This window comes from Alexandromys fortis, unplaced genomic scaffold (genome assembly GCF_014885135.2).
Source record: "Alexandromys fortis isolate MF-2015 unplaced genomic scaffold, M_Fortis_MF-2015_v1.1 scaffold_153, whole genome shotgun sequence".
Taxonomy (NCBI): Eukaryota; Metazoa; Chordata; class Mammalia; order Rodentia; family Cricetidae; genus Alexandromys; species Alexandromys fortis.
The window spans coordinates 2,317,815-2,344,202 of NW_026068032.1; the positions used below are offsets into that span (position 1 = coordinate 2,317,815).

Sequence of the window (26,388 nt, forward strand, 5' to 3'; positions counted from 1 at the left end):
TAGACATTCATTCAGGAGAAACACCCATACACATAAAATAAAACAAAAGTAAATAAATCATTTGTAAATAATACTGTCATCACTCCTAAAGAAATATTATTATGGCAAACAAAAACAAAGCAAAACAACAACAACAACAAAAATCACAATTCAGGAAGGAATGGTAAAAACACTGGGAAATTAACACAATAATCATTTGTTCAGAAATAAATATAAATAAATAGCAGCATGACTAAGTTAAACAGAAAGCTGAGAGATACAGAAAAACAAAGTAAAGTAGGCAATTCCTCCAAAAGTTAAATGAGAACATAAAAGAAAAGGAGACAGTGACTGGGGGATCTGAGGCAAGAACTCAGAGGTGAGGACAGAAAAGACGGCTGGAAGGACAGACAGGTGCACAGATCTCGCAAAGCTGAGCCAGGCCTGGAGACACACCAGCAACAACCAAGACAACTGCAGACTGTTAGCTGCTGTTCTCTTTTGTCTTTTAGCTGACAACAAGAATCTCTTGTGCTGAGAAAATAAGCTCCTCTTACAAAAAGAGTAAACCCAAACTAAATCTTAGAATTTCTAGAAAAGAATGAAAACATGAAAAAGGAGGAAGGAGAAAGGGAGCAAGGACAGGAAGGGGCAGAGACTGTGGGCTTCAGATGAAGTACACGCAACCAGAGGAGAAGCGAGTGGGGGTTAGTTAGACACACGGCCAGCACAGAAGCAGCAGTGGCGGTGGAAGAATCAACAGCAATAATAAAGCTCTAGAAACACACCCTGAGGAAGCAGAAAGAGGTTGGCCATCAGACAACCTGGTTTTAGTAAAGACTTGAGATAAAATATTATAAGAAATGGAGAATAATTGTGAGATCTTCCCTGATCAACATAATTCTCACCAAGCCCAAAATACATGTGTAAGTCTTGAAGAACAACATAATTTGCCCAAATCGAATCAAACAAGAAAATAACCTAACAGGATTATTTCTACAGAAGAAATAATTGTCTAGGAATAAAATAACTTCAGAACCCCAGTTCCAAAGGGCTTCACAGGGAAGTTCCACCAAATGTACCAAGAACTCATTCCAGTGTTACCGACTGCTTCAGATTGGAAGGGAAATCACCCATGTTCCTCTCATGAAATAAGCAGAAGTGATACAAAATCCTGATAGTGATCAAGAGCAAAAATGCCTATAGATGTTTACAAACGTAACTTCGTGCACAGATGTGTGTGCACCAATGAATGCCACAAGCCAGTGTAGTTTGTCCCGGGAACCGCAAAGACAGTATCAGAAGTGTTGGGACACATCAACCAAACAGGGAGTTCAGGGCAACATAGTGCACATGATAACCAGAAAAAGAAAAGCCACCTGGTCATAGCAACACTCCAGAGTCACTGGGCAGGATTTAACCTCATCTCTGTTTACAACATACGTGTAGTATATAGAAAATAGACAGAAGGACGAGAGCTAGATAGGCAGAGATGATAGACAGATGATCCCTTAACAAAAATAAAATATACTTTGCCATGCCCTAAAAGCCAACAGTATGTTTAGTGGGAAATACTGGGCACTTTTGGTGGAGCTGAGGTGAAGAGATAATGTCTGCTCTCACTGTAAATATTTCACATGTTCTACATGTCCAGTCCAAAACCATTAGCAGAGAGAAATGACTTAGGGACATTTGTAATCTATGAGTATTTGTAGGTAAAGCCCCTTATTCTGTGAGTATAATACAAACAGTAGGAAACTCAATAAGAGCTGAGGTCTAAAGCATGAAGATACAGGGGAGCTGGGAAGATACGCTCTTGGGGGAGCAGTGCAAAGTTCCTCTGTGTTCGCCGAGCTGCGACAGCATCGTAGGGTCTGAGTGAGTGTTGGCTTGGTTCTGCACACATGGGAAAGGCCGCCTAAGACAATAACAACACTGATTGGGTGAGCAGAGGAGCAAGGGGGAAGGAGAAGGGGAGTCAGGGCTAGGGCAAGGAGGCAGGAGAGAATCTAGCCTCCTTTTACTTTTGTACTTTGTGGTGTATTAACAAATTAAATCATGAATTTGAACTGATATTTAATTGAGAGTGTCCTCTTAAGGGTCTCTGAGAAACAGTCTAGTAGTGACCAGGCTACTTTTGGACAACAGAACAAGCTTTGAGAGAAGGACCTGGCTCTGCGATGGCTTCCTGCTTTTGTATCTTCTATGTCATCCCAGACACAGGTTCTTCTAGGTGAAGGGTATTTCTTGACCCGAGTGACTTGCCTTTCCTTCAGTAAAATCTGTCCCTGGCACTTGCCTGAGGGCTCTAAGGTATGGAAGCAGTACAAGGATTTCCTCCAAGGCTTTTTGGCTTTGTTTTGTTTTGAGACAGGGTCTCCTGTATCCAGGCTGGCCTCAAACTCGATATGTGGCCAAAGAGGACCTTGTACTTCTGACCCTCTGGCCTCCACCTCTTGAGTGCTGAAAGCACACGTGTACATCACCATGCCTGGCTTATATGGTGGTGAATATCAAGCCAGGCTTTCTACAAGCCAGGCAGGTAAGTGTTCCACAACCAGGCTAGCTTCAGCCTCTGTAACTGCTATTTCCAATCCAGTCCTTTGCTCTACTCTGGGGACATATGGCTGCTTTATGGAACTGCTGTAGGTACTTCAGAGTCTTCTCTCAGCTTTCTGTTGTTTCAGCTCCTAGTTACTGTTACCACGTCTCGATATTATCATTTCTCTGAAATGCATCGCTTCAGGTCCTTGTTGAAAGTATTCACATTGTTATCTTTTTTGTTAAGATGTCATTCTTTTCTCTAGTTCCTAATTCAAACCTGGCTGGCAGACTCGAGAACTCTTGTGTTCTAAGCACATACTGTTTATGAGTTTGATTAGCAGTCTGCAGAGTCTAGATCTCCTAAGAGCTGCTACAACTTTGAACAATACCACAGTCCTCGAAAACTGGAGAAACTCAGCTCATATGAGAAGCAGCCCATCTCTGTTCTGGAGCAGCTGGGCACATTCTTTTCTGGATGGAACATTCTATTAAAATAGCAATAGGGTCTTAGGATAAAAAATGCCAGAAGTATTTGATTCTGTCTGCAAAAACTTCTTTTCTATCCACAGAAGCAACAAATAAACTCCACCCGCGCAAGCCTCATAACACTCATTCCATTTGGCTCATTACTGCAGTAAGGGGACAATTTGTGCATCTCCAACATTTATACAAAGTCAACAAAATTTAGTTCATTTGTGGTGTATGATTTCCTTCTGTATATGTGTTGCTTTTATTGGCTAATGAATAAAGCTTTTTCAGCCAATGGCTTATCAGAGTAAAGGCAGATGGGAAATTTGAACAGATATATATAGAGAGAGTAGGCAGAGTCAAGGAGATGCCATGTAGCTGCTGAAGGAGACAGATGCCAGAACCTTACCAGTAGGCCACAACCTTGTGGTGATACATAGATTAATAGAAATGAGTTACTTTAAGATGTATAGACGAGCTAGAAATACACCTGAGCCACTGGCCAAAAAGGGGTTGAAATTAATATAGTTTCTGTGTGGTTCCTGCTGGCAGCATGAACTCTGGCTCTTTCGGGAGGTCCTGCACTTTAGTGGGGTTAGTGAGCAGTGTGCTACTAGTTGCTTAATGACGACATAGACCGACTGTGTCCCTGGAGCTGGGACAGTGCACATGGCTCACAGAGGCAGTGACCATGCCTCTGCCATGTTGGATGGGGTGGAGCCAATAGGCAGGGCCACAAAATTGGTCCTAGCCATGCCCACTTAGCATTTTTTTAAAGTGCTCCTGATCAGAAAATGATTACAGGCAGGCAATAAAGACAGATTCAGACATAAAGTAAACTTATGAATGGGTGACAATGTGTTAAAAATTATATGCAGACTTGGGAGAGAGAAGAAAAAGATTATAGACAGTTATAATATAAGAGTACAGTCATAGATTATAGGAGTAAAGATAATAAAATAAATATTAAACCTGTAGAAAAAGTAAAGAGCAAAAAAAGCCACATAAAGATGGAAAATACACAGAGTCTGGATTATGTATATTATTCTGTTTTCTTTAAATTTCTTGATGGCAGAGAGATACTTGATTATGGAGGTTGCTAAGCTAAACCAACATAAATATTTTAAAGTTATCTTGACTTCAAAATTTGAGTCTAGGGATATGTTACTTTGGAAAAGAGATTCTGTTTTTGTTTCCACAGAGGATGAGAACCTGTGGATTCCTTCCAGGCTACTTGTGGTTTGATGGAACAAGACCTGCCAAAGGGTTTTTTGTGAACCCTAAAAATACTTTGCCCAACAAATAGTAGGAAGCAGTTTGAAGAAAACTACACCCAAATTCTCAAAATTTGTTTATAAATGTTTGTTTTCATTCAAAGTGGTTTATTGTAAGCGATTAATGGTCACAGTCAATTTCTAAAAATAATAATAATAATAAGGGGGATATGAAACAGATGGATACTTTATATTGGTATGGATCTTGGTCTATTGATACAAATTTAAGGTCAATTTTAGTACACTCTGTATATGTATATTTCTAATTTTGCTTAAGGTGTTGTGTTTGTACTGCTCACTTAAAAATGTAATATATACCTAAGAAATACAGATTAATAGATAGTCATCTGTAATAGCAAAACTATAGTCATGTTAGTTAGGTTTTCTAGATGTTCAGAGATATATTTCAGTTAGATAATCTTCAAAGGCCTACAGAATATGGCATTTAAAAGGTTTTAAGAACTTAGACTTTTCTAGACAGTGAGACATGTCTGCTTCTGGTGGCATCAATTACTTCAGAGAGGTTGATAGGCATTTAAGAAACTCGTTATAGAATTTGTCTTCAATGTGACAAGGCTAGCCATTTGGGCAAGAAGCTGTTCTTGCCTCAACTGCTTGATGGTATGCTGTATAAACTGGACACGCAGAACCCACAGAAAAATGACTGCTAAACTTGCCAGAAGATGAAACAGTCCTTTGGGGTTCCTGCTTCATGACAGAGTCTGTCAGACATTCTGCAGGACACAGAAGAAAGTGACTGGCAAACTGCCAATATAGGTGAAACAGTCTTTCCAATTTCCTGCTTCATGGAAAAGTCTGCTGGATACTATGGACATGTAGGCTAAAGATTGATGCCCCAATGTTACAAAAGAACTTGGGTACTGTCCAGGCAGTGAGATGTCTCTGTCAACTCTAGAGTTTTGGAAGTTGCTTACAATGTACTTCCTATTTACTTAGATAATATTATATCCTTCTAGAGTATTTGATGGAGTTGATTGAAGACAGATAGTTATACTTTTTTCTTAGTTATGATGAAAGATAAATTAGATATGAAACTTAGACACAAAAGTATTGTAACTGTAATTCCTGCTTGATTCCTATTTTATTATATGTAATTTTACTTTGTTAAAGTTAAAACTTTTTTTAATTAAACAGAAAGGGAGAGATGATGCGGGATATCCTTTAGTATATGTGTTGCTTTTATTGACTAATGAATAAAGCTGTTTCACCCAATGGCTTAACAGAGTAAAGTAAGGTGGGAAATCCAAACAGAGACATAGAAAGAGAGAGTAGGCAGAGTCAAGAAGACACCATGTAGATGTAAAAGGAGACAGCTGTCAGAACCTTACCAGTAGGCCACAGCCTCATGGTGATACACAGATTAATAAAAATGGGTTAATTTAAGATATAAAAACTAGCTAGAAATATGCCTGTTATTGACTAAACAGTGTTAAAATTAATATAGTTTCTGTGTGATTATTCGGGTCTCCGTTTATATTTGCAGAGAACAGCTGACTCACCCAGGATCAAGATTCAACAACCCATGCAGCCCACTACCACTGTTAGTGTAAGAGTCAAGAGAAGATTTCCAGGTGAATCCAGGACTCCTCCATCAGCCCAGGGAACACTGAAACCGGGAGGGTGGGCGGGGTGAAGGATGGGCGGGGCAAGGGATGGGTGGGGTGGAGGATGGGCGGGGTGATGGATAGGCGGGGCTCTGGGAAATGTTGTCTCCTGAGCGGGACACTCACAGTCCTGTCATGGTGAGGGGGAGGCTCCCGAGACCCCACCCTGGCTCAGGACTACCTGCAACTAGTTTGATGGCAGCTGGAGGAAGGGAGTGGTAGCTCCTAGGTTGTCCATGGATGACCTCACATCCGTGGCCATTTGAGCAGCACTAGCCAAACTCAGTGGGATAATAAAATAGTAGTAGTAGTAGTAATAATAATAATAATAATAATAATAATAATAATAATAATAATGGATTACTTTTTATTATGTGGCAAAATATTAAAATTGAAATTTAAATAATATAAGCCTTAGTGGTTGCCATTCATATCTTTGGTCTTGTGTGACAATGCACCACTGTGACCACACTCTTAGAAGAAAGTACACATTCATTCCTTATGCTCAGAGCCCTCTAAAATGCTCCCAAGACTTCAGCCACAGTGCTGAGGGGTCAGGAAGCACAGACTTAACTGGGCCTTTCCCCACACTGCCCCCCCTTTAAAATGAATATTGGAAGCACAAAACAATATGACCACTGCAAAAAAAGTGTGTATGGGGGCGGGGAAGAATACAAGAATGAGGCTGGGGATTTGGGGGGTCCAGGCCCCAGCCCAGTGATGATCTACATTATCATTTAAATAAATCCAGAGAAAAATATAAACAAGAAGCCAGGCTCAATTGTAGGAGGCAGAGCAGCCCGCTCCTTTATGGCTGTGTGAAGATGTAAGAGCCAAACTACACTCGCTGCTGATAACAAGCTGCCCCTCCCTCACCAACTCATTAACCATCTCTGAATTCGCTCATTAACCAAGTTTTATGGCGGCAAGACTACATTTCAGACCTAGAGGCTGGCTAGCCTTTTTATAGGACATGCCGTTTCTCGCTATGTGCTTTCAGATGTTAAAGGATACCACCACTGTGTGAGCCGCAGACACTCTGTGACTGCCCTAACAAGATAAATTTTCAACTATGTTTTTGCCAAGAAACAAGGAATGAGCAATGTAGAGTTTGGCTAAGTATACAGGATGAATGGCAAGAGCACACATTCACATGCATGCACACTAAAACTCTGTGTGTGTGTGTGTGTGCATACACCATCACTGGCTGCCCAAGGCCTTCATGTAAAACAGCATGGTCTTTGCATATAACCTACACATACACTCCCATAGACTTGAAATTGTCTCTGGGTTAACTCTAAGCAGCTTATACCACAAAAGTACAACATGAATCATTAGACAAAATCCATTTTAATATCTACTTTATGTGCCTGTGTGTGCTTGAGTGTATGTATGTGCACACTGTGCATATAGGAACATGCAGAAGACAGAAAAGGTGTCGGACCCCCTGGAACCAGGGTAACAGGCAGTTCTGAGCCTCCAGAGTAGTGCTGGGAACTGAACCAGGGTCCTCTGCAAGAGCAGAGAGCGCTCTTAACCACTGAGCCACCTCCAGCCCCTGTACTACGTTCTCTATGGGACAAAATAAGAAAGAAGTGCTATTCAGTACACATGTGATCTTCCTTTTAATTGTCTCCAGTCTGCAGAACCCACGCCTGTGGAGGGTCCACCACACCCATGCACATCACAAGTACAGCGTGAATGGAGGTGTGTGATGCTGTCTCTAAAGGCAGACTGTCAGTCAGGAAGCTGACATGAGAATCATGTCAGAACCACCTGAGGGCGGGGTTAGCAGTCCAAGCATCCAGGAGAATGACAGGAAGTATGGTGGGTGCTTTGTAATTGCAACCTCAGAAGGGGGAGCCACAGAGCAGGCACATGGGGAGAACCCTGGGTCTCCCTGCAGCCCCCCGCAGCTCCCTGCTTCAGGAATAAAGTGCAAGAGCAACTGAGGATGACTTCTGATATGAATCTCAGGCCTCCACATGCCCCCCACACACACATATGAGCCTGCTCACATGCAAACATGCATGTATGCACATAGCACATACATACACATGAAAATTTAAAAAATAAATCAAAAGCAGACCTTCCGAGACCTACATGCTAAGGGTAATTAGTCAGCATTGTCATAAAATGCAGCCGTGGGTGCAGACTGTTCACACAGACAGGTAAAACACTTAAGTCTATTGGGGCCCGCATCCTGTCATCTCTTAGCAGGGCACCTTGCCCAGCTTCCCTTTGAGTCAATGGAATAATCATGATTTCTACAAACATGCATTCCAATGACAGGGAGAGGAAATCATCCTGTGTGTCAAGTGTTCCACATGGTGAGATCATCTCTTAAAGAGCTGATTAGCCGGGCGGTGGTGGTGCATGCTTTTAATCCTGGAACTTGGGAGGCAGAGGCAGGCGGATCTCTGTGAGTTCGAGGCCAGCCTGGTCTACAAAAGTTCCAGGACAGGCTGCAAGGCTACCGAGAAACTCTGTCTCGAAAAAACAACAAAAACAACAAAACAACAACAATACACATACAAAATCTACATACAACAAGCTCAGAAGAGAAAGTGGCATTCAACAAACTCACATCCCAAGTTTTAAAGAATAAGAGAAAAACAAAAGACCTTTTGCAAGAGGAAAAAAAATACGACAACATTGGTTTTGTTATAGTGCAAGAGGAACCCACCCCGAACCACAGAACTGAACAGCTAATCCCTGTCAATGCCGCCAGTCTGGGCCCTGAAGCTCACGGCTTCGATTTGCACTCTCAGACTTTAGATGAGACTGACCGCTGCAGGCAGGGAGCCAGAGTTTGGCTACCCTCTGGGTTCTCCTTAAGGCTGGGATCAGAAAATAAAGAGCCCTCACCCTCTTTTCCAGGCTTCAGTCTCCCAAAGCTGACTGCTGCGTCAGGGCACAGCCCAGATCTCCTTCTAGGAGACGCAGTCTAGAGACTCGCCACTTCAAAAGGGTTCCTTTCTGTCAGGTCCCAGTTCCACAGTCTCACAAAGAAGATAAAAGCTGCTCAAACCTGAAAGGTCATTTGAGGGGCTGGAAAGATGGCTCCGTAGTTGACAAAGTCTAAGGCCGTGGTTCTCAGCCTTCCTAATGCTGAGGCCCTTTAATGCAGCTCCTCACGCTGTGGTGATCCCAACCATAAAATTATTTTCACTGCTACTTCATAACTGTAATTTTGCTACTGTTACAAATCATACTGTAAATATCTGTGTTTTCTAAGGGTCTTAAATGAACCCAGTGAAAGGTCATTCGACCCCCAAAGGGGTCTCAGCCCACAGGCTGAGTCTGGCTGCTCTTAAGGGATGTAGGCACCTGCATACAGACACACATACATAAATAAAATTAAAATCTTAAAAATTAAGTCCACTTCAACTTACAATGTAAAATTCCTTCTCACTAATGTCCCTTAAATTGCACATAGATCATGGTGCTGGGGAAATGCTGGCAGCCGCCTACACAAATTTCCAAACACGATGCCCAAAATCTATTTTTTTTTTTGGATAATTCCTGAGTCATTATATAAACCATTTTTAAGCAATGTGGGATGAGAACTGAGCTGCTTCCCCCCACTACATTATTTATCTACATTACATAATACTTAATGTTGCTCTTCAGAAATATAATGAGAGACAGACAGACAGACAGACAGACAGACAGATAAATGATAGCCAGAGAGCAACTGTCCTTGCTGGGATTAGCGTGGCCACTCACGAGCTATGTGCAGCTGATCAACGTGTGCTTTCTACACAGAGCAGTACAGGTTTATCTCACGCAGACTCAGGGAGCATCCAGAGCAACCTGACTGGATTCCAGGCCAACAGCGGTGTGCAGCGCGTGACATGTCTCCAGGGAAGCCCAGAGCCAAACCCTGCAGGACTTACATAACTGCGCGCTGTTGCTGGCCGAGCAGCCTCAGTGGCTCAGCCACACCCTGCAGCTCTGATCTGCACAGGGTCCACATGTGCAGTCACGTGTTTGGGAACCTTGGTGGCAGCAAACAAGGCAATCACAATTCCCTGCCTATCCGTAGGAGGAGTTCCGTAAAACTAACCACACAGTACACAGATCATATCGGGACAGAGGTCCCCACAGGCCACAGAGAAAGCAGGTGTTAAGTGTGCACTATGACCCCTTCCCACCCTTTCAAATAAACCTTTAAGTTGGGGCTACTTAGGGATAATTTATTTAAGATTCTACATCAAGTATAACCAGTTGTCAATCATAAATGCTTCTCCCAACAGAGGCCCAGGGAACAACTAATTCCAAATATGAGCTATGCATCCTTTTCTTCCCAGGGCTCAGACAGAACATGCATCATGAGATGGTCAGGATATCTAGTCTCCAAGTAATGTCACTCAGTTTTGTTAACACTGAGCAAGCTCTTGTATATGTGATGTATCTACCCCAACTCCCTACCCTCACCATCTGCCCCCCACTCCTCCCCACCCCTGCCCCCATTCCTCCCCATCCCTACCCCCCACCATCTGCCCCTCATTTCTCCCCACCCTGCTCCCATCTGCCCCCCACTCCTCCCCATCCCTACCCCCACCATCTGCCCCCAACTCCCCCAACCCCCACCATGTGCCCCTTTCCCACCCCCACATCATCTGCCCCCCATCCCACTCCCTTGGCATTTTTTTGCTAGTGCTAGACCCAAACGTAAAAACAATGAACGCCAAATGAACTCCTCGTCCTCCCTTCACTCAAAGGCTTAAACATCCCTCTGCACACACAGAGCCTGTCCGGGGTACAGGGCAGTGTACGTCTATTATAAAGAAGAGTCTGACAGACCACCTGTGGTGTGCAAACGTGACACACGGAGGGAAAACACATCTGAAGACAGAGTACCCACGAGAAAAACACACCCCTTTATCATTCCAAGATGCACCCATGTCTCTACTAAATATCAAAATAATCCCAAAGGAAGTGGTTCGCTATTACAGCAGCTAAAATTAAACAGGTGATGAACGGTAGAAAGTAACACCAATGACTAGGATTCTGAGTGAAGTTGACTATATTGGTGCAACAGCTTTCATCGCATCTGGTTTGAATATTTATGATTATATAGTGAGATTTCAAAATATAAATGGGAGGAAATAAAAAGAGTTAACATTTACATAACTCAAAGCATTATACTCAGCTACCTGAGGCATCATTATGGAACAGTGACACCTATTGGCTGGCTGGGGTATTGCAGCACAGCTCTATAGTCTGCTCGTTAACAACTGAGGAAGGGTGGGGACAGCCAGAGGCATGAGTGGTGGAATCAGTCACAGCAAATCTGTTCTATGCTCACACTGGGTCGCCTTGGCTAGCCTCAGCACGAGGCAAGGCGCTTACTGCAACTTGACAAACCAGGTTTCGTCAATACTCATGGGAGGACTGCCTTTTCTGAACAGAAACAGAGGAGTGGACAGGGAGGGGGGCAGAGTGGAGGTGGAGGGCGGGTGGGAGTGGGAGGAGAGGACGGAGGGAAAACTGCAGTCAAGATGTAAAGTAAATGAATAAATATTAAAAAAAAAAAACAAAAAACAACCCAAAATATGTTATATGCATGCAGGAGACCGTCACAAATAAAGCTATTATTTTATACAAATATTTTTTGTTTAAAATACAATTCCAGGGCTCACAAGAGAGCCACGGCAGACTGGTAACCCGAATTTGCCCTCCAGTTTTGAACATCACAGATACGTCCTCTGCCACAGCACACAATATTACAGCGGTTCTCAACCTGGGGTTGAACCACCTTTCACAGGGGATACACCTCAGATATCCTGCATAGCGTGTATTTACATTATAATTCATAGCAGCAGGGAAATTATGGTTATGGAATGTCAATGAAAATAATTTTTTGGTTGGGAGACACCACAACATGAGGAACTGTATTAGCAGGTCACAGCTTGACTCCCTATCGCGTCTGATTGTCCTGCTTCGTGGGGCTGCAGAACAGGCAGCTAGCACACTCACATTTCCCTGGGGAATAAGGCTAAGGAGGCCTGGCACACGGCACAGGGAATAACCCACCGAAGCCTGACTGTAGCAGTCATGGAGGCGGAAACTGCTATTGCTGCCTTTGTTCCCAAAGCCTGCTTCGTGGGAGTCTGGGAAGTGACCAGCAGCTTTGCAGAGATTTGTAACTTTCCAAAACAAACAAGAATATCACCTGTGACTTATGAAAACTCACAGGAAGTAGGGAGCCTGCTTCCCAGCAAGGCATAATTTTCAATGAAGGGTATTGGTTTGTTTTGCACTGATGAGGACCAAATCCAGGCCTTACATTCCCAAGGCGAACCTCTGCCACAAAAGATGTCACCAAGGCCCTGGATAAAGCATTTACACACATATTTCTTTATGGAAAGGACCAGGCTGCTGAAAGGATATCTAAGAAGAACCGATTCATTTAATTTGTAGTCAAGAGGAAATACCGAAGATCCTACCTGACTCTCAGAATTCTTCATGATCAGGAACATCAAATGTTAAAAACAGCCAATAAAAATTAGGGAGACTGCCTACTGCAGAATCATCACAGGGCTAAAAAACTACCATGAAATCCTTATGATTCTATCAATTTTCACATTCCCATATTGTTTTTTTCTATGCTTCTTAGCTATTTCAGTACACGGCCCAACTTTCTGCTACGCACGCATGCGCGCGCATACACACACACACACACACGAGTCTCAGTGTCACGAGAACCCTCTGTCAATCAGCTCTTTTGTTTGAGCACAGGGATAGAAAACAAGAGGAAGGCAGAAATCCTTTTAGGTTTCTTCTGTTGGTTTGAACATGTTTAAATAGCCGTGTTTAGAAATACCTTCCTAACTAATTCTAGAGTGTGTGTCTACACACCTCAGATCAGCTGTCTACATCTGGGCTGCCCTCAGCACAAGAAACAAACGACAAACATGTATTTGCACACACCCCATGATGAACAGATTAAAGAAATAGATGGCATTAGGTTGGGTAGCATCCATCCACATTGACAGACTGAAGTCCTGACACCCCAATTCCACTTCATAGCTCTGAATGAGCAAATTGTTCTTACATTAAATTAAAATGAGGCTCTTGGGCTGGTCTTAGTTCTGCATCACTAATGTCACAATAAGAGAAAATTTAGGTAAACCTATAGGGCAAGACAAGATGGCTGGAGACACAAGGGGACATGACGGCCACCTACAAGCCCATCAGAGAAGCCTGGCTCAGATGCCTTCCCCATGACCCTCAGGAGAAACCACCTCATCAGCACCTTCACCTTAGATGTCTGGAGCTTGTGAAAATAAATTCCCACCGTCTAGCACACTCCTTCTGCAGAACTTTGAACAACCAGCGCTCTGAGTTCTTAAAGTTGACTTCCTTCACGTGACAAGCACCAATCAGCTGACTCCACACAAGTCCCAGTGGCCCTCCTCGTGGCACCTAGCGGTGAGCCAGGGGGTGCCAGTCAACCTGTCCAACCTCCCAGACACATGGGCTGGCTAGCTGCCGTGCAGTGACCACATGGGCTGGCTAGCTGCCGTGCCCTGGACCCTCTGACACGAGGCACTCGTCTCCTTGGCATCTGAGCTGGTCAAGGCATGGCTTCCAGTGTGTGCGGCATCCTCCTTTCTCTCTGAGATGAGGCTCTGCAGGAACACCAGGATGCTTTACCCAGAAAACACCCCTCGTGTGCATCGGCCAGTCGGCGAGCAAACAAGAGATCACACTTGACTCCCAGAAAATGGGAGGCTAAGAAGAGTAAAAGAACTCGTCAATGGGCCTTGGAGCAAAGGGAGCCCCCAACCCCAGCATGGGTTAAGACAGCAGGGCAAGGCAGCCTGTCTCTAAGCAGAAGGCTCACGTGATTCCACACAGAGCTGAAAAATATCAATTACATCATGGCCCATGGGCTACTGTATTTTCTAGCCTATTATCACTGTCTAGTGTGGTTCTGCCTTTAAAATCAAGAAGAACGGATGGTTGAATAAATGAAAGAAATCTCTCATAATAATCTTCTCTCAAGATCTCAAATGTCAGACTGAGGAGATGGCTCAAAAGGTAAAGGGCTTGTGGTGCAGGCATGGGATCTCAGGTCAGATCCCAGAACCTGGGTAAAGCTGGGTGTGTTGGTACATGTCTGTAATTCCGGGTCTCCTATCCTGGGATGGGGTGGACACAGGAGAGTCCCCAGAAGCTCGGGACCAGATAGTCCAGCATATGTTGCATAGCAACTGCCTTGGCTTGCTTCTCTGCTGCTGGAACAAAAGGCTCCAACAAGAGCCACTTAGGGGAGGAAGGGGTTAACTTCAGCTTTCGCTTCCAGGTCACAGTCTGCCAGTGAAGGCAGGTCAGAAACTTGAGGCAAGAACTGAAGCAGAATGGACAGAGGAAGCTGCTTACTGGTTTGTTCAGTCCTGCTCAGCTTCCTTACTGATACGGTCCAGGACCCTCTGTCTAGGGATGGTACCGCCCATGGTGGGCTAGTCCACCTAAATCAAATAGCAATAAAAATGCCCACAGGCTGATCTGGAAGAAGAATCCCCCGAGTTAAGACTCCCTCGATAACTCTGGGCTGTGTCAAGTCTGGGTGGGAGCTAAGCAGGAATACAGCGAACAACACAGAGACCCCACCTTCAACAAGGTGAAAACACCAGCAGCAGAGGTTGTCCTCTGATCTCCACATACATGCTCACACACACGCACATGCACACACGTGCGTGCACGCACACATACACTGTAGTCTCCAGTGCCAAGTGGGAGGCTGACTAAGTATAATGTCTAATGCAGCGATTGGACCACACAGCTGCCCTTCAAATTCTGTCGCCTGATGTCCCATAGCATCCTCATCACAGGAGCCCCCAGCTCCCTGACAGCCTTCAGATCAAATGGGTGGTGAAGTTTTGTTTGTGCTTTAGTAAATAAAGCTTGCCTGAAGATCAGAGTGTGGAGCTAGACACTAGTTAACCACAGAGGCCAGGCAGTGGTGGACCACACCTTTAATCCCAGCACTTAGGAGACAGAGGCGGTGGGATCTCTATGATTCAAGGCCACCCTGGACTATGCGGAATTAAACCAGTCTAAAAGAGAGACAAAGCCTCGTGGTGGCGGCTCACACCTTTATTCCCAGCACTAGCAAGGTGGAGACAGGAAGCCATGTGGCCGGGCGGAGAGAGGAATATCAGGTGGGAGGAGACAGGAGCTCAGCCTGCTCGCTCTGAGGATTCAGTAGAGGTAAGAACTAGTATCTGGATGCCCTGCTTCTCTGACGCTAATATCTGACTCCAGGTTTTTATGATTAGGACCAGTTAGAAGTCACGCTATCCACATGCGTAGAACACGATTCATTCTTGTGATTAAGATTATTTTATCTCAGCAATACGCATGACCATTTAAAATGCTCTAAACACCGGACTCTAGAGGGGACAGTCAAATAAACCAGGAGTGCCACACATAATAAAAATGATCCAAAACGCAGCAGCATGCGGCTTAAAATCTGCCTATGGGCTGCGGAGGGAATGGGGACCACTCACGCCCAATAAAGCTGCCCACTGTAAAACAACAGCGCTGGCGGAGGACGTGCTAATCACACGACAGGCTCACTGAGGTCTCTTCTTTCCTGGAATTTCCATGTTAATCAGATGTGTATGTTAGTTACTTTTCTTGTTGCTATGACCTAACAAGAAGTAACTTGAGGGAAAAGGGACCAGAAGCAGTGGGTGGCAGGAGTGGTCACAGGGTGTCTGCAGCCACAGGCACAGGACAGACAGGGGTGGGGTCAGACTGGAAGGCCTCAGGCCCCTCCTCCTTGAACCACAGTGGTGCGCCACCTTGCTCAGCAGGGCCTGAGAACCACTGATTCAATCGCAGTCTAAGAGGAAGGCTCCTTGCCAAACCACAACATAGGGCAATAGGCCATCTGAGCTATTCACAGTCCAAAATCATGAACCAATCCTAAAGTTCATCCTTTCAGACTAGGACAGATTCCTTTATCCTTTTAGAGGAAGACAGAACAATCACCTGTCAAGTACCTGGTACCTTGCTGAGGGACTTGCAAAGGCAGAAAATGAATTACCTCCTTCCACAAACAAGCGCACAAGCGTTATTCTAAAACCAACAATTCCGTTAAAAAGATGAAAGAAGAAAGAAAATTCCAATGCAAATAAAAAGTGACTTTTTTTTCCTTTTAGGCATTCTACAACCACCATTTAAAACATAGAAATTTTTACTTAAAAAATCCTTTTTCAAGCCGGGCGGTGGAGGCAGATCTCTGTGAGTTCGAGGGCAGCCTGGTCTAGAAGAGCTAGTTCCAGGACAGGAACCAAAAAGCTATGGAGAAACCCTGTCTCGAAAATAAAAAAAATTCCTTTTTCATTGTAATTTGGCATGATGGTTTAAAGATGGTGCGTGAAATTAAAAGAATCCAAAAGAACGAGCTCTCAGAGATCAATATTTATGAAAACAATCGGTAAACAACAGCTTAGCGTCCAAGACGAGAGCGTCTAGCAGATGTCTCCTTAGGAGGCACAGGCTCCGAGGAGAAGCATACTGTTGCCCATATGTTCTCAGCATGTCAGTCTCGGAGATCACATGTACAAAGAAGCATAAGAAGCAGATGCTCTCTTGAGAGAGAACTTTCAAATCTAGCTGTATTCAGAAGGAGGTGTCATGCTCGTCCAGTTGGGGTACAAAGAGAAAGCCAGCCAAGTAACTTAGTCTGAGAGAGTCCATCTGCTCGAGCTGCTCAGGAGGAAGGGGGTGTTCTTTTTTTTTTTTTTTCTGGTACCCCATCTCACAACATTTCCCTCATGTTTTGTCAACAATATTCTAGCTCCTTCGGAGTAAACCTGCCTCCCTTCCACCTGACTTCCTTGGAATGATGGGAGTCTCCTGGTATATACCAGGATGAGTGAGCTGAGGGGGTAGAAGTTGTGTTGTCGATTACAATAAAGTAGTCCCATACTAGTTCAGAACGGCGTATAATAAAGGCCTTTTCTATTTAGGGGCAGGCTCACAGGTCAGCATCCTCTGCATGAGCCGGGAAACAGGAACCAAATCCACAAATCCAGCAGCCAGGGAGCTTGCCATGCACCTACCTCTGCATATATAGTAACCAAGACCACACTAAAAGTGAGTCAGCGTCTCAAAGGCCATTGGCTGAAGGAGTTCCCACAGCAAAGTTAGAGGGATCTGAGGTTTTGATTAGGTTCAAGGACAGCCAACACAGGCACAGCAAAAAGCAAAGGGAATGGGTGGCAGAGTTGAGACCTGGACACTGAAATTCTTCCATCCGTGGCTGCATAAACCAGTAGCTCCCGGGAGTGAAAACCTCCAGGGAATTCTGAGGAGTGGACAGATGGATAAGAAATGTCAATGAAGATGCAGAGGTCAGGAGCTGAGTGAGAGGCCAGAGCATTAGCATGGAGTGGGATGGATGGGAACCTGCTGTTGCTGATGGATCCAGGCCTGTGGTCCTAGATACACATGAGGACCATCTGGGAGGGATGCAGGGAGGTGGAAGAATATTGACAGAGGTCAAGATGATGTAGTACACGTCATTAGGGACTTCAAAAATAGGAGAGGAACCAGCCCAAGGCAACAGTGGGAAACCTCGGAAACATGCAGCTCCGGGCTGAGAAAGATGGGGGATGGGGAGGAAAGAGCCTATTCAACTCAGGGCTGAGAAAGCAGCCGGCCTTGGCCAAGAGGCAGCTCTCAGAAAAAGGGGAAGGACAAAGGTTGCAGAGGGATAGAAGAGGAACTTGGGAGATGGGTTCAGAGACTGAGGGAAACATGGCTGCCAAGGGGAGAGTAGGTCTACAGGGTTTGTGATTTGCTCTGTTCACTGACAGGGAAGACCACTATGGAACCGAGGTCAGGACCATCTCTGAGGAACAGGACAATGAGCCTAGCAGGCAGAAGTTTTGTCTGAGCCTGCCGACAAGATAACCAATCCTCCACAGATCACAACCTATGCTTTTCAGAAAGCAATGGCTGCATGCACCCTGGTAAGAGACAGCATGATCGTGATGGTAGATTGTTAAAAGCAGTCTCACAGTGGGAAAACAGGAAGTTATAGCTTTCTTATTGTTTCCTATGGGACCACAGATCCCAAGGACTATACCCCACCAGGGCAAGGGAACGTGAAGTAGGCTCGGCATTAAGTACACACCTCTGTGTTGGTACCCTCAGCCCCAAGCCCCTCTCCAATCCAAACTGTTCCCAGATCTCATTAGATACCTTGTGTCTTGGGCTTCTCATACCAAGCTACCATGCTGTGTTCCTATCACATTTCTTTCGGCTTTCCCAGGCTGTGCTTGTGTAAGCAGTAAAGTTCGAAGTCTGAGTTGTAACTAACAGCTCAAACAAAAGCTAAGACCAACTGTGAAAAGATGTGCCTCACAACGCCACCGAGCAATCTGCTAATGTTTGACTGTTGGCCTTGTTTTGCTTAAAGGAGGAAGTGTAAGCATACAGAACGGCTTAAGAGTCTCAGGCACCAGATGGAACAGGCAGGAAACAGGCTGATGCCGATGCCAATGCCGATGCCGAGGGACTCGCTACGTGGTAGATGTTCAAAATCTATTAAAGACAAATGGAATGTGGTCTGTTCTACACTGTTCTAGTGAGGAATTGATCCTCCTCTGTGACCACGTGCAGCATTCCTACAGCTCTGTGGCTGACATTTCAATGCAATGAGTGTTGGCCCTTAGGGACATGGACTCTAATGTTGCAGGAGAATTGTTGGTGCGGTCATTTCTCTGTGCCAATAAAGCCACCTTGAATCAAAGGACGGAGTTAGCAATTGACTTACTGGGAATAGCCATAGAGTTTTTGGAAGACTAAGGAGGTCTGCTAGAGAGGACCAGAAGAGAGAAGAGGGAATTCTTAGTGTGTGTAAGGGGGGGAAGGATTTCCAGGATTGATGGTTCTGGGGGAGGAAATGTGGAGAGATCAGTCAATCAGCTTTTAGATTCACCAAGATAAGATAGATAATAGAGTATTTTCTCTGAATTTGCTAAACACTAATAGTCTGGACATGCTGAATGTACTTCTTACTTGATAATTATTTTTATTGTATATAGTTTTACTATGTTAGAGTTGAAACTTTCCCTTTTATTTTACATAAAAAGGGGGAAATGTTGTTGGAAAACTACTTGTACAGGCATTCCACTGTGCCAATAGTCACCTTGAATCACAGACAGTCAGGGACGGGCTGACTGGGATTAGCCATAAAGTTCTTGGAGGACTGAGGAGGTCTGCTTGAGAGGACAGGAAGAGAGAAGAGGGAATTTCCGAGGGTGGGGGGCAGATTTCTGGGGCCACTGTCCTTGGATTTATCAGGTCTTCATCTCAATTTCTGACTCCTGGAACAATTTAGATATTCATTACACTCTTACTGTAGACTCTGAAGCTACGTGGGCTGGGATTCATCCTGGCTCCACCATGCTTTGCTGTGTAAACTCGGACACATCTGCTAACTTCTCTGTGACGTGATGGCTCTGTTATTTAATTGTTACATAGTTTGAACGAATTATAGTGTAAATGAAAGTTCTGAAAAGAAGCTGTGTCTGTTTGTGCATTAAAATCTCCTGGAAGGGGTCTGTGTCTGCCGAGACTGATGGACCAGTTGGAATCTCAGCACTGTGGAGAGACTGGGGTTTTGTAGGGTCAGAGGCCAAGCCCTTTGTCTCAGCCAGTTTTAGCCTTCTGCAACAGTCATTCCGTACCCCACTCTGTATTAATAACTTGGAAAAGTAAAATAAAAACAAAGATGTCTGCAGCTCCAGCTTGAGAAAACGAAATCAAACTTAAAACATTGTTTGTTTCCCCAACATTATTCAGTTCCCGGCTCCCTAATGTCACACAGTGGGGAGGGGCGAGAGAAAGCGGGATTTGTGTTCACAATCTGCCAATGTGGAGTCTTGAGCCACTAGCCAGAGCACTTCGTCTCCTGCCTCTTGTTTTGTCCTGGAACAAAGCTTAGGACTCCATAGCTTCTGTAAGCGACTATAGACAACCTCCTACCTAGCTGACAGCCGTCTAGATATGGACATGGGTAACAGCCGGAGAACATGGAGACAACAGGTTTTGGTGCCGTCCACTTGACTGGGAGAAGACCCATCCTGAAACGGGTAAATCTGATGGGAAACATGAGAAGCCTGGCCCACTCTGCAGACTCTCTGCTCCTTCTCCAAACTGCTGCAAGGCCAGATCTACCCCCTGTTCTGTCGCTAGGGTTCTGACACTATCTGCGGTCAGATAGCACCTAGCTAGTCTGACCCAGTGTCTCTGTTCTATAATCCCGGGGCCTCTGGTCTTTCAGAGGGCTTTCTATAGGCTCAGAGCCTCTAGGCTGAGTCTCCTCTGTTCATGAACTGGGTCTGTAGCACATTCTCTCCAGGTGCATTCTCCTGGGTGCAGGTGCAGGAATGGAAGCCCTCCTCTTCCTCCTCTTCTTCCTCCTCCTCCTCCACATCCTCCTCCTCCTCCTCCTCCTCCTCCTCCTCCTCCTCCTCCTCCTCCTCCTCCTCCACCACCACCTCACTGCTGTCCTTCAAACCCAGCTTCCTACCTTTCTCCCACTCCTCCCACTGGCTCTGGGCACAGTGTCCCATCTTCTTTCTTGCTTCCCAGGCCACACGCCATGTGCACACTACAACAGCTCACCAACCACTGTCCTTTGGGTAACCCCGCTACCTCGCTGGCCTTCTGTGCTGAAGTTCTCGGCAGCCGGTCTGACTTTGTAGGTGTGCGAAGTCCACAAAACCTGCCCCTTCTAGGAGCACAAAGATATGCAAAGCAGAATTTCAAGTGATGCCTCAAGCATCTACTTCTCGGCTAGAGCAAGCAAAGGCCGGTATTATCCTTACATCTACAGTGTGTTAGGTCACCACTGGGCACCAGCTGGGGGCGGGGGCGGGGGGGGGGCAAGGTGCCAAACCCTGGGAGCTCGGCAGTGAAGATCAGTATCTGCCCTCACAGAGCCCAACAGGGTGTGGCATGTGCACGGAGACAGGGAGGGGACAGGGGAGGCAGAGGGGGTGTAGAACTTTGTAGATCTCAGCTCTGCAGGGACGACGCAAGGCTTCAGCTTATGTGGCGAGTCTGGCCCCTTCTCAACAGGTCCCTTGTCTCTTTAAAATAGCAGCACCCACACTAAAGGGCTCACCCTCAAGGCATCCTAGAGCAAGGTTCAAAACCAGGCAAATCACAACACCATAAATGCCACCGTGATTGGAAAACACGGCAAAGCTGTGTGTAGTGGCATAGGCCCTCAATGCCAGCACTGGGAAGGCAGAAGCAGAAGCAGGCAGATCACTGTGAATTCAAGGCCGGCTTAGTCTACACATGGTGCTCCAGCATAGCCAGGGCTACAGTGAGCCCCTGATCAAATTAATCAGCTAATAAAATTTACAAAAGAACAAACTGAAGCTAACATGGTCACGTGTCACGTTCTGGAGAAGTTTGTGTCAGACTTAGGCAGAAATGGTGACTGTAATAATTCAATGATACATTCATCTGAGTGTTCCTCCTATTATCTTGTCCTTTCCTTCAGTTTGCTTTTTCTGTTTTGACTTTCGACGTTGCCTTCTAAAGTTTAACTAGTTAATAGGAACCCCAGTTTTCTGTAAATGGGGCGCCACCTCAGCAGCTCGCAGGGACAATGGAAAGCGGTCTGAGTACAGGCAAGGTGTTTATTACGACCTTCGGTTGTAGATCTCTAACCACTCAGAATACACTTCAGAAAAACTCAAGACAGGGAAGGGTGTTACGTCTCAGGCTTTGAAATAAAAGAGAGCAATGCCAAGGTGTAAAGGACTTGGCGTCTCTTCAGTAAAGGGCAGGGCAATTAGACTAAGCCACCGTGTTTCTGCCCCACAAAGCCAGCAACTGGAAAGAACACATTTATAAAAGGCCCCAGTGCTCTTAAACCATTCGACAATCACTTTGCCCAGATCAGAAAATAAAACACAAACTCCTGAGGCAGAACACTGTGCCCATTCTGTGTTTAGTCAGTCACCTATGTGAAGAGGTCAGTACATGTCCACACTTGTAGACATCCAACACCATACTAAAACAACACACAGGCCAGTGCACACACGTGTGTATCTATACACACATACATGTACACATGTTTCTGACTTGCAGGTTTGCAGGGTTCTGGTTTAAAATACTAGAATATTTGCAAAGCAACTTTGTATTCACCTCTCAAAGACATTTACTAAGAACAGACATGTTCCCAGATGTAGCTAGGACTAAAACTGGTATTTATTCATCTTTGCAAACAGGTATAACGTTTTTAAGTCATGGCGCTCTCCTCTGCATTCTTTCCAAAACGTATTTTATCTGCCTTTTACAAAGAAGGCCAAGAACACGCAAGGAAATGACTGGTGGCAAATGTACTTTTTTTTCTTTTCTTTTCTTTTTTTTTGAGACAGGGTTTCTCTGTGTGTAGCCTTGGCTGTCCTGGAACTCACTCTCTAGGTCAGGCTGGTCTCCAACTCCTATAGATCTGCCTGCCTCTGCCTCCCTATTTAGTCTGCTGGGACTAAAGGTGTGCACCCAGCACCCAGCAAACACATTCTTACTAGCAGAGTTAGCTGTAAGTTCACATGGAGGGTGATGGCGGGGCTGGAGGCATCTGAGGCAGGACCGAAGGGGCTTGGCATGATTCTGATGAAGAAAAGCATCAATTATTGTTTGTTCAAGTGACAGTAAATCTTCGAGTTAAAAGGTGGGGAAGTCATCTTCAAAATAACCTGACATAATTTCTTACAGATTTTTCCCTGAAATAAATCACTCCTAGATAGAAAGCTGTGAAATCCAGAAGCTTCCGCCTGCTCTCTGTGTCCCATGTGTGAATGCCATCTGCCCAGCTGGGCCTCCGGAAAGATCACAGCATCAGTCACTAGGCTGTTTGTCCAATGCCACGCTGCCACAAGGGGCTGTGAACAATGGCCTCAGATAGTGCACGTTTAGAGTGGTTGTGTCTAATGTTCTGGCTGAAAACAGCTCAGCCCAGAACATGAGGAGTTGGGGGACCGCTGAGCCTAATTGAATGTCTGCAAAAATTTAATCTTCAAAGCCCCTCGGCTCTGGCTTCATCTTGGACTGAAATCATCAAGGGTTCCTTCAGCAGTTTGCTAGGTAAGTGCTGGTGCTCACACACTTGGATGAGTTTTTAATCAGGAATGAGACTGAAGAACTGTTCATCTCACTTGGCTGCAAGAGCTGAGAAATCAGATCATGAGATTGCAGGGACTACACACATTCTGAAATAGCATGCTGGCTTCAGCGCGCTCCTCAGCACTTGTCTCTGAAAAGCAACAGTAACTAGCCTTTGTTAAAGGGACGCCATCCATCAGTCCCTTTGCGTGAACTGTTTTATTTAATACTCCACCCAGGTTCACAGGTGGCATTGCCATCTCCTTTGTACTAAGAAGGAAAGAGAGAAGAAAGTTGGTACCCTAGCCTAAGCATCTTGATTCCTGACTGGACACGGTAGAGAGTTACCCCACCTCCACCCCATCCTCCCATTCTACAAGGCTATTCTGGCCCCTAGACATTTCAAGGAAGTCTTCATTGAGTTTTGAACCTACACACCCTTCAACACCACACCCTTCAACACACAAAATGAAGGTGCCCCCCAATCTACACAAATGTGTGCATGTGCACACTGTGTGGAAGGCTGGATCATTGCCCAGCCCACACATGCCCATGGCTTCTGATCTCTCTTGTTAAAGAACCTGTAACCAGGACACTTTACATATAAAACTAAGGTAGAAATCCTAGCTTGGGGTGGGGTATAGCAGAATTTCCAAGTGTTTCCAAGATAACCACAGGCCTCGTAAGAGGGAGATGGGAGTCTCATTTAGAAGGTGTGACAACCGAGAGACAGGGCGAGAACAACAAGAGAGACTGATGGGAAGGTCTCCGAGAACTGGCTTTGAAGACAGTGGTCTGCAGTGGCGTGAACGAGAACAGTCCCTATAGGAAAGACCTCTTAATAGGAGAGGTGAGAATTCATCAAACAGTGTGGCCATTCGTTTTAAACTAATTTATAAGACTAACAAATGCCTTTCATTTGATCCGACCAGTTCAACAGAAGCACCATATATGAGCTGCCCATGCATGCTTCCGCATTGCCAGGGCACAAATTAAAAAAAAAAAAATCACACCACCAAACTAGGGCATGTGGAGCATTTTTTTTAATGTTTCCATGATTGTTTTGTCTGTCTGTGTGTCTGTGACCATGTGTGTGTGCCCGGTGCCCTCAGAGGCTTGAACAGAGCTTTGGATTTCCTGGAGTTAAAGACGGTTGTGAGCTGTTATGTGAGTGCTGGAATCGAACCTGGGTCCTCTGGGAGAGTAGCCGGTGCTCTTAACTGCTGAAACATCTCTCCAGCCCCTACATTCCTTTATTTTTAATGTGTGTTGTAGGCATAACTATGTCCATGTATGTTTGCATGTGTGTGAACCACCTGGGTTTTCTAGAAAAAGGAAAGATGGGAGAGAGGGAGGGAGGGAGGGAGGGNTCTCTTTATGTCAGAGGAGAGAAGGGAGGGAGGGAGGGAGGGAGGGAGGGAGGGAGGGAGGGAGGGAGATGGAGGAAAGCTGAACTAGGGCAGTGAGGGGGAGTGGGCAGGGAGAACAGATGATTAATTTTAGAGCGAGCAGCTTGGAAGACACTAACACACTCACCTTCTGAGAGCAGGACCCCCATGCTCCTCCTTCCTTTGAGAGCATTCAGTATTGATCTGTTGTGTCAAACTGGGACGCTGTCACAAAAACTATGTTGATTTAATTGTTCTGCTTGGGGGCCCTCGTGCACCCATGAAATTGGTTAAGCAGCAGTTGGGCATTGACGGTTCACAGGAGAACAGCCTACAGATCCTGAGACCCATAACTTATGCCAAAGTGTGTAAGGTTTCCTTCAATCTTATGTCGAAAACATTTGCTAAAAATTACACTGACCACACTTATCTTAGTTATTTGTTATCCAGTTTAGACAGTGGAACTAAAGCAGGAGGCGTTTGGATTAGTAAATACTTGATTCTAACGGGGCGCGTGCATCTGCACGTAGCTGTAGGTGCTGCGCCTCTGCTTCCAGCCATGTTTGTTTTGAGCAGAGTCTCTCACCCAGGAGTCCAGGCTGCCTGGCCAGGGAGCCCGACAGGCCCTCTGCACCCCAGCTCTGAGAGTGCACATGCTTGCCTCGCGCCCAGTTTCTCACCCTGGTGCTGGGAGCTGAACTCGGGTGCTGGCACAAGGGTGGCAAGAACAACAGCAACAGAACCAGGTCACCAGCCCCTCTGAGGCAGGGTTTGGACAGAGCCAGGCCTCCAGCCCCTCTGAGGCAGGGTTTGGACAGAGCCAGGCCTCCAGCCCCTCTGAGGCAGGGTTTGGACAGAGCCAGGCCTCCAGCCTCCTCTGAGGTAGAGTTTGGACAGAGCCAGGCTTCCAGCCCCTCTGATACAGGTTTGGACAGAACCAGGTCACCAGCCCCTCTGAGACAGGGTTTGGACAGAGCCATGCCTCCAGCCCCTCTGATGCAGGTTTGGACAGAACCAGGCTTCCAGCCCCTCTGATGCAGGTTTGGACAGAACCAGGCTTCCAGCCCCTCTGATGCAGGGTTTGGAAGCAAAGCCCTTCCTGATGACCACCAACATTCCACTCCATTTCTTTTTCACGGGATGTGCTAAGAAACAAGATCCAATCACCACAGACTTTCTGGAATTAAACAACACATGTATCTACTAACAAAGTTACAGTTTTAAGGTATCAGATGATTAGCATTTTTGGAAATACTCCACAAATACACCAAGACACTTCTGTAGAAAACTGAGTTGATGCTTAGCAAAGAATAGGTAGCTAGCCTTCAAAAAAAATGAAAAAAAAAAAGAAATTTCTCAAGATTTGCATTTTATATTTAAGCCTCTCCCTGTGGGTATTAGAACACTGCTGGCTACCATTTAATGAGCCCCTAAACTGTCCATTTTAGTAACCGATTGGCAATCTATAAGCCAATATTTCTCTGAATACATCTGCGCATCTGTTAATACAGCTAAGAATATAAACCAACTATTCACTTCTCAAAAAACAATAACATTATCCCATAAAACTATCAAAAATAGCATGGCATAATCCTAACTTAAAAACACATGCCAACATGTACAGACACCCTCTCCACGCTGCTCCACCTTAAATGAAGTCTAAACAACGCATCTCAATCACTCATCACCTCACGAGGCCATTTGGAGACTGGGGGGGGGGTAGAGCTTAGCGATAGCGCACCTGCACGCAGAGGACCTGAGTTCAATTCCCAGGACCACGAAGGAAGTCTTTCAGCCCAATAGTCTGTCGATGGCACCCAAGACAGACTGCGGTGCCATGGGTAAGACAAATGTTCAGGCCAGGACAACCTGAGTTGTTCCTCAGTTCAACACAGGACAGGACAGGAAACGCCACAAAGTTGGGATCATGTAGCTAACGTGAATAACACC

At 45.5% G+C, this 26,388-nt stretch overlaps 1 protein-coding gene across 1 annotated transcript in view; it reads right to left on the minus strand.

The window, feature by feature from the left end:
* The window catches only part of Itpr2 (inositol 1,4,5-trisphosphate receptor type 2), a 391,521-nt gene that overhangs the window by 151,319 nt on the left and 213,814 nt on the right, over positions 1-26,388 (minus strand). The gene's annotated exons all lie outside the window — the stretch shown is intronic.